Source organism: Hypomesus nipponensis, chromosome 1, assembly GCF_054491055.1.
Source record: "Hypomesus nipponensis isolate SF chromosome 1, ASM5449105v1, whole genome shotgun sequence".
Lineage (NCBI taxonomy): Eukaryota > Metazoa > Chordata > Actinopteri > Osmeriformes > Osmeridae > Hypomesus > Hypomesus nipponensis.
The window spans coordinates 2323222-2331956 of NC_140361.1; the positions used below are offsets into that span (position 1 = coordinate 2323222).

General features: G+C 40.2%; 1 long non-coding RNA gene across 1 annotated transcript; it reads right to left on the reverse strand.

The window, feature by feature from the left end:
* Positions 1 to 1899: 1899 nt before the first annotated feature.
* Positions 1900 to 8384, reverse strand: LOC146301823 (uncharacterized). Its single transcript, XR_014754938.1, has 3 exons — positions 8285 to 8384; positions 2495 to 2548; positions 1900 to 1931 (listed from the first exon to the last, which is right to left on the reverse strand). It is a non-coding gene; the product is annotated as an uncharacterized LOC146301823 (long non-coding RNA).
* Between the last annotated feature and the right edge of the window lie 351 nt (positions 8385 to 8735).

Here is an 8735-nt window from a genome sequence, read left to right on the forward strand (position 1 = left end):
CTCTAAAATGTTCCTTAAATCTTCCAAAGTTTTACCAACCTAAACTTTTCAATTTACCTTGTTTCCAATCTTCTCCTTAATTTCCAATCCCACCTCTCTGAGATCAAGTAAGGTTACTTATTAGATGGAACGTTTCACACAGCCAGAAGAAAAATTCCACAATCAATGGAAACAATCTTTCACGGCCATGTGTGAGATGGGAGAATATGGTCTTGGAAGATTGACCGTGAAATTATGTACTTACCTCCATTCTGGCCTATGCAACCTGCCACATGATAAAACCAGGTCATTTGCTCAACTGGCAACAAAAAATGAGTTATTTGTTAAAGCATGCAGAAGGTTTTACCCTAGCAATAACAAAGTATGATTCTGAAGTGTATACTATGATTATAACGTCACCACCACTGTTTGGTTATCGATCTTTCTTGAACATAGAAAACAAAACATAGAAATATAACATAGAACTTTTCTTGCTGATCAACAAAAGCGCCTGTGAGCGCCTGTGAACTGAAGTAGGTGATTACTACGCTGCCGTGGATTATTGTTTATTTTGTCTGATTTTGGGATACACTTTTTCCGTTGTGGATTATGTCATGGAGTATACTGACTGCTCCGCTCTGTGAAGCTCACAGTAGCCAGATACGAACTTTCCTTGTTTTTGTTTCCTGTGTGGATTACCCTTTATTTATTATATTGCCTGCTCTGTTCCGAAGAAAATTCAGGATCAATAAACTTGTTGAACATTTCACCTGCATTCTGCACTTGTGCTTCAGACCTAGCCTGATACACGGAAGAGAAAATGGGAGAAGATGGAAGGAACGTCTCCTACCTATTACTGACAAAAGACAGCGGGATGGAAATGGATTTCATGCACATGGGGAGTCCACTCCGGGAGTCTTGGCATGATCCTTGGCTTGCTGAACCTAATTATTATCTTAGGCCACCACTTCATTATTGGTTTGAGAAATGAAAGTGACTTTACAGGCCGCAGTGCCAATAGCTCTGGGTTAAAGGTTTAACGTAACTTTCGCTCCCTTGAAACTGAACTGACATTATTATTGATTTTCAAAGTCTCTGCGTTTCCTATTCTCATACATTGTTTCTTTGTGAATGGTATCAGGGGATATTAAGGGTTTGATAAAGTGTAAACAGTTATTACTTATACAATATACTATCTCGCAGCCACAGTAGAGTAGATAAGGATTCTTAAAAGTGACCGGAAAGGGGGCTGCAAAGTCATTTAACACTCACAGCCTTAAATAGACATTAATCATAATGTTGTGAAAACTTACACGGCATTGTCTGGTTTATGAGGGAAGTGAATAATGAGCAAGGTACAGATGAGGATGTTCAGTGACATTCATGAGGTAAAGGTCAGCGTTTCCATTTGCTTGTTAGAGAGGAAAGATGTTTTTAACTGTCGTGGTCTTTCTTGTTAAGGGCGTTATAATCATCCATGAGCCGAAGACCCCACTGATGGCTGGAGACGGCGACCTCGATCCTAACAGCACCTGATTTGGACAGCGTACTGGTAACCTGTCAAGCAATTTACTGGGTTTACAGCATGACGTGTGTGTAGGTTTGAGTGTGATTGAAAGTTTGGTGTGCATGTTGAAAGTCTTCCGTGTGGAACTGGGTATGGGTAATGAGAAGTCTGTGTGTGTGTGTGGGGGTTTCTATGCGTAATTAGACTTGTGTGTGAGTGTGTGTCTATGCATAAAGGTACGTGTGTGTCAGTGAGTGTGTGAGTGTCTATGTGTAATGAGATGGGTGTGTGCATTTGTGTGTCAGTGGTTTGTGAGTGTGTGTGTGTGTGTGTGCATGTCACTGGTTTGTGACTGTGTGCATCACATTCTGATTGGGACTGTTTTCTTAATCACCTGTTCCATCACTGTGACAGTGGCTTTTCTGTGTCCATGTATGTGTCCATCCTTATGTGAGTAGAACACAGTAAATAATACAACAAAAAAAGGGAATTAAATACAGTTTCTGTATTGAAAATATACTTGATTTAAAGGGTATGATTAGTAAAAACACATGCATTTATAACAACTATGTGGTTCCTACACTTGGCTGCACTTCTAATATCATTTTAACTATGTTCGCAATGCAAATCCTTAAATAATGAAATTAGTGTTTTTGTATGCCAGTAAATGATGAATGCCTTATCTCTAAGCAATACCCATCTCATAGAAACTGCTCTAGCATTACATACTTCATTAAAATTATGAAGGAACATACTGAGGAGGAATTACAACTGAAATCTGGGAGGGAAACAATTGTGAATCTGTGTCTGTGTGGTGGTATATTGGTATACTCCCAATGCAACTCAGCAAATATCACTGATGGCTCTGTGGGGCTTACTAATGTGTCATTTTCAGTCACCTAGCCACTGATTGTATGACAAAGAGGACATAATATTATTTGGTTCTCCACATTCCATTTGGGTTCCATCGGCATTTTCCAATTATTTGATACATAAAACATTTTTCACCTCAAGGGATGAATAACGCACCTTCCAATAGTCAGGGCTTGTCTCATTGCCACGCTGTAAAACAAAACAACATTCGTAGAAATTCACCTCGTCTTTTTATTTTGCCACAGAATTTTCAGTCTATCAAACTCTTTGGTTTTGAACTCTCCGCCGACAACGCATGGCCTTCCTGTGGCCTCACAATGACAACATGAGGCAGCCGGAGGTATTGGGGCTGAATGAGGTTGCTTCCCCTTTCGTGGTGTGCTTTGATGGTCTTTTACTAGGCTGTTCTTTGTATTCTTGGCTGCAGCACTGTAGTTGCACAATGCAGCAAGCCACCTTTCAGTGTCTACTCTTTGAAGCTCCACTGTGAACTCTTTCCTTCTCAGACCGGGCTGGCTAATGCACAACCTTGCTCCTGCCCCAGACCAGAAAGCCTTTCATTTACCAAGGTCTCAATCTTACACGGGGAATATAAATAAAATGATACCTGCTGATATCTTCCCCGCTTGCTATTGGAGATATAAGTGACCAGATTTGCACCTGAAGGCTCTGCTGGTTTGCTCTCCGTCCTCAGAAAAGGGCTGTGTTTCAAATTGTTGGAAAACTGAACCCTCCTGTCCAGGGCCAAGTGTGTGGTGCTCTGAGAGAAAGTGAGTCAGAATCGGTAGGTTTGGGCTTTCACCGTGAGTGAAGTGTGTTTGAAATGATGGCAAAAAGGACCTGTTTCACAACGGACATAAAATTAGGAAGAACGATCTTTTCTTGTCATTAAACCGTCACTTCCTTTTTGCTTGGATGGTGTCACAGAATGCTGTTTTTCTCAATACATCCAGACATATTCCATTATTTAAAAATATTCAGATGAATACAATGCTTTTGAATGAGTAGTATTTAAAAAAATATCAAACAAATCTGCTTTTCTTTCAGAGAACATGCAGTTCTCTGTCCCAGATTAAAGTTACTCTTGTTTACATGTGAAGAGGAAGAGATGAAATATGTCTGCCTTGAGAGCTCCCTAAAGAATTCAGAAGATTTGTTATCAGGAACAACAAAGTAACACTCATGACGGTCTGCCGCTTTGAAATATGAAAAAGAAAAAACAAGGCGTGTTGATATTCAATGTGAATTGTGAAAGAAAATCTCGCATAATTCTCTCATCGACAACATCAACCACATTCATAACTGTTAAACTACAGCGTGTCTGCTGCAAGGTAATTAGCCACAGAACTGTTGCAGTTCGTAGATTGACTTTGTGGCCTGAAGGCCTGCGATCCATACAATAGGTACAGTATTGCAATGCATTGTAAAACAACAAAAAAACTCTTACCACCCCAGTCCCATTGTGACAACCAGACTGAAGGCCAGACGGATGTGTCAAAGCCTTCATCTTAAAGAATGATTCATGTGCTATGCCTACATTTTTGTCGTTATTGTGTAAAAAAAAAAAGTAAGTATTTTTAAGTATTTTTACCGTGCAAGGTTTTTATTTATTTATTTTCTTTAACCTTTGTTTAACCAGGCAGAATCATTAAGAACAAAATTCTTACTTACAAAGATGGCCTGGCAAAAAGGACATCTTTTTGAAGGAGGGGAAGGGGGCTAAGGAAGAAAAATCAGGTTAAAAAGCACAACGACACACAAGCACAGTAGTACAACATACAGAAGAAGAAAAAACACAAAAAAGCAACAAAAACAAGCCGGTTAACCCTGTAAGTCATCTTTAGCTCTTTAATTGCTAATTAATTTTTTATGAAAGACCAAATGTATCCAATAGCATTTCAAGGCAAGACAATAAGACACATTGGTTATGTAAATGTGGTCGTTCAAAAACAAATCTTACATTTACATTTAGTCATTTAGCAGACGCTCCAGAGCGACTTACAGTTAGTACAGGGACATTCCCCTTCACGGCAAGTAGGGTGAAGTGCCTTGCCCAAGGACACAATGTCATTTGGCAATGCTGGGAATCAAACCGGCAACCTTCTGATTAATAGCCCAATTCCCTTGCTGCTCAGCCCTCTGACTCCCTGATCTTATTTGCAAATGTGTTTTTTGGAGAGCTAAAGGTGATGTTGAAATTTTAAATCAGCAGGGCATTGAGAGGTACATAACTGACAAGATTAAGTAAATATTACAGTTATTGCTTTGTCAAAAGCTGACATGATGAGCATTTACCTAGACAGTCTGCTACCCTGTGAAATGCTGCTGCTTTCTCATACTGTTCATCAGCTCAAAGCTGCGGTTGGATCATCAGACATAATAAACATGTAAACATGACAAATGGGACGTGAAAACAGCCCTTTTGAGAAATACGACACATTACTGAGGATTTCTGTGCCCCGTAATGGTATCATAAAACATACTATTAGAATAACTTTGACAGTTATATCTATCAAATGGAGCTTTCGTGAACCCCATCCAAAGATGTTTGGGGGAGGGGGGGGTGGAAGTCGTAAAGCTTTTTTAAGTGACCAACTCTTCCAGTACTTCCACAGACTTGTCTTTGAAAGATGGCCGTAACCTTGAAAGCAGGAATGCCATTACCCCCCCCCCCCCCCCCCATTTTCAATTGCTTTAAGATGCAAAAATCTCATTTACATGGGGCATCTCTGGGAGTCAAATTCCACGTGCGATATTGCCTTCCAAAAGTAAATGGATTTCATAGCGTCTCTGCGCACATTACGAAGGTCTTGATGCGTTTCATGCAGACGCAGATATTGCTGTTGTGGAATGGAACGCCAGCCGTTGAGTTATCTACGGCCACTACTGTCAGTTTACTGGTAATGAAGTCAGGAGTCGTTGGGTAATTCATTGATGTGTTTGGCACCGGGCTAATGGCGTTTTGCCTCATTAAAGCCATACACTGTACGGTAGGCGGCCATTTTGTCTCGGGGCAGGGTTGTCAGTCACGACTCCCACGAGACACAAGCAGTAATTGAAATGTGAGGGTTCTGACTTCCTGAGGGACCTCCGACCTCTGACCCGGCCAACTTCCTTTCCTTCACAGGCTCTCTGCCTTCTTCTGTGGTCACACGTTCAGCAGAATGACAAGCACTGACACGCTACATCACAACAGCAGTTTTCAGTTAATTATCAAGACAACAAACTAAGAATTTTTAAAACCCCAATAATATTGTGACTGACTGTAGAAATAACAGGTTTCTTCGAACCTCAAAAAAAAAAAAAGTCATTAGGCCTACTTAGCTTTGGTAAACAATGCTCTAAAGGTAGTTCTCTCCAGGAGTTGTTGGTCATTAAATCATGTCACTACTTTACAATGCTCATTAGTTTTAATGAATAAATTGATGGATGATGGTGTTTAAAGGGCTGATGAGGTTAGTGAATGCTATTATTGTGGAAATAGCATGAAGTATTGACAAGAAACTTGCCTGATGGCTATCTTACCCTTAAAGAAAGTATCATTAACAGATGCTTGTGAAAAACAAGAGTTTTCAAAAGGTCGCTGCTGTCAACATCACATTTATTTCACATTTATTTGTGACATATCAAACATAGCCTCAATCTTCTCAGGTGATGTTGGTCCAACCGTGACCCCAGGTGAGTTCATCTGCATTTGTTAAAAGCCAGTTTAAACTGCTCTCAATTACGCAGATGGAAATAGCATGCACATGGTTTGAATATCTGTAGCATAGCCTAATGGTTTTGCTATTAAAATGCCACAACTGAAACTGTTCAGTAAATAAACACATGAATTACTTGAGATATGATCATTTTGGGTTATGTTTCACAAAGACATGCTTTCTTTCCAGCACAGACCATTATTTGTTCATATCATAACTTAATGATGGGGACAAATCGAAGACAATGAACTGGAGTAAGTGGTGTAATAAACAATTGCTTGGCCTGTGACTTTACTGACTCCAACCATCTGTTATATATTAGATGTCAAGGACAAGGCACTATCATAAAACAGTCATATCAATCAGTGAGATAACACATTAAGTTATTTTAATAGAACATAATGGGATCATATCTGTTCCTTAACAGATATAATGTAAAAATATATATTCACATAGGACGTAATTTTCATGTACATGGCTATTTCACCTGTGGTCAACATTTTGGTCTGCCTGGTCAGGCAACGTTGTTTTATGACCCCGTATTCAGACGTCTTGTCGCTTGGTCTTGATTATAACTGGAGACGTTCTCATTTCACACCTTAACAGCTCAGTGGACACAGCTTCTCAATATTTCAACAACGGCACACAGAAACGCTCCCACCACCACAATCCTACTGTGGCAGAACATACGCCACCTGTTCACTAAATTGTATATCCATTCTACTGTGCTGTATGATGCATTGAGGACAGTTTCCGGCAATGTCATCAAGCTACCGTTGAAAGATGCCCAATGAGGTTGTAGCTAAAAATGTCATCGGGTAGATTTTTTTAATTCAAAAGTGCATTTAATGTTCTCTTTCTGTGACATTGTATCATATCAGACTTGAACCTGTCTTTTTATCCCAGACTAAGAAGCGGTCTGGGTCCCACTAGTCACTGTTCCCTGCTCTGCCATCTGCTTATATTCTCTCTCCGAAATGGCCATTCTGCCACTGTGCTTTCTCACAATAATGTACTGTCACTCTTGATCCGATAGTACCTGTAGTGTTGTCTGAATCGGTGTCATTATCATTCTCCCTCTACAGTACGGGTGCATGGTAATATATTCAGCACCAGCCCAAGTCTTACCACTGTATGTTGTGCAGGTTGCAGGGAAAAAAATAGGAATATATGTATATTAGGCATTTGAACAATTGAAAAAGACATGCTGCGTGGGCGAGATTGGATTAGCTTGGTCCTTAAATGTCTTTTAAAAGGCCAGAAGTTGAGCAATGACAGTGAGAAAGAGTTTCCTAGACTGGTATCATTGTCTAGCTGGGTTGGTAACTTGTCCTGACAAGGTTTCAGAAGAATACAAGCCATCAATGCTTGTATTTGTTTCTGGCCTTGACACATTCCATTGCAACGGGGAACTAAGGTGATCGATAGAGGGACAATTAAACTCAGACGGAAGGACAACCAGCCAGCACTGTCTAATTGTCCATTTGAGTCGTATGTATTCCTTAGTCCGACCTCCACAAATGTCACAGCATATATTCTCCACCAATTCATTCATATTTCGTAAGAGAGAGATGTAGTATGATTGCGAGGGGAAAGGAGAAAAGAGAGCGCCTTGGTAATAACATGATCTAAAACCAGCATAAATCTGTATTTTTCTAATGTAAAACCCAAATGACGAATGTTCAGCGTTTTTATAGCGCACCCAAATAACTTACAACCATACATTTTGCAAGGACGGCTTGTGTGTGTGATGCACTATGCACATGACCAGAGAGCAGAAACTGCTTTTGATTCCTCAATGTGAGTCATTCTCATGCTATTGCTACATACAAAGCACTCAAAGGCCATTAGTCTGCAAACGTCAAACAATTACACAGACTGCGGCTCCACTTCAAAGAGAGCCGAGAATCAAACCTTAGGCAGTTACCATAACTGACACAATGCTGTTGCTATGCTGTTATAGGGACGTGAGCCTACAACTCGCGGAGAAAGTTGCAGATACTGTTTTCACACACACACAGATGTTGAAACCTGCTTAGAAAGACTTGTAGACGAAATAGGCTATAACGGCATAAAATTGCGTACTTTGAGTGATTAGCGTCTCCTAGCACTGCTGTAGCGTTCAGCCTGCTCCGTTCACAACCTTAGACTACTATGCAGGTGTATTCAGAACGCCTGCTGGATTTTTTCACACAGTTTGTAATTTGATCGTCTCATATCTTACCTGGAAATGATGCCGGAGATATTGGCTCGTCGTAATATACCTTATATATCCAGAGCTACAGCCATTTTTTATCACGCTGTTTAAGAGTGCACTTTGGAATCCCTCATCTCCGTTTTATTTCAATCTAGAGTTTAATATTAGATACAGGATCACTGCTCATTAGTTTTTAAATCCGGGGTAAAAACCAAGCCAGTATTTTGAAAAGGCCCATTATCAACCGAACATGGCTCGTTTGTCCTAAAAGCAACAGTGATCTGTTAACTACACACCGCAAGGCCTAACTGCATTGATTGACGGTAGTAGAAAAAATAATTCTGTTGTGTGTCAATATAGGCTAACGACGCTGAACAATGACGTTTTTCCAACCTCGCCCCATCATTCTTCATTGTGATCCTAATCACGGCGAATCCAAATAATTCAAAATACAGTAGGCTGGTGATAACTGAGTGCA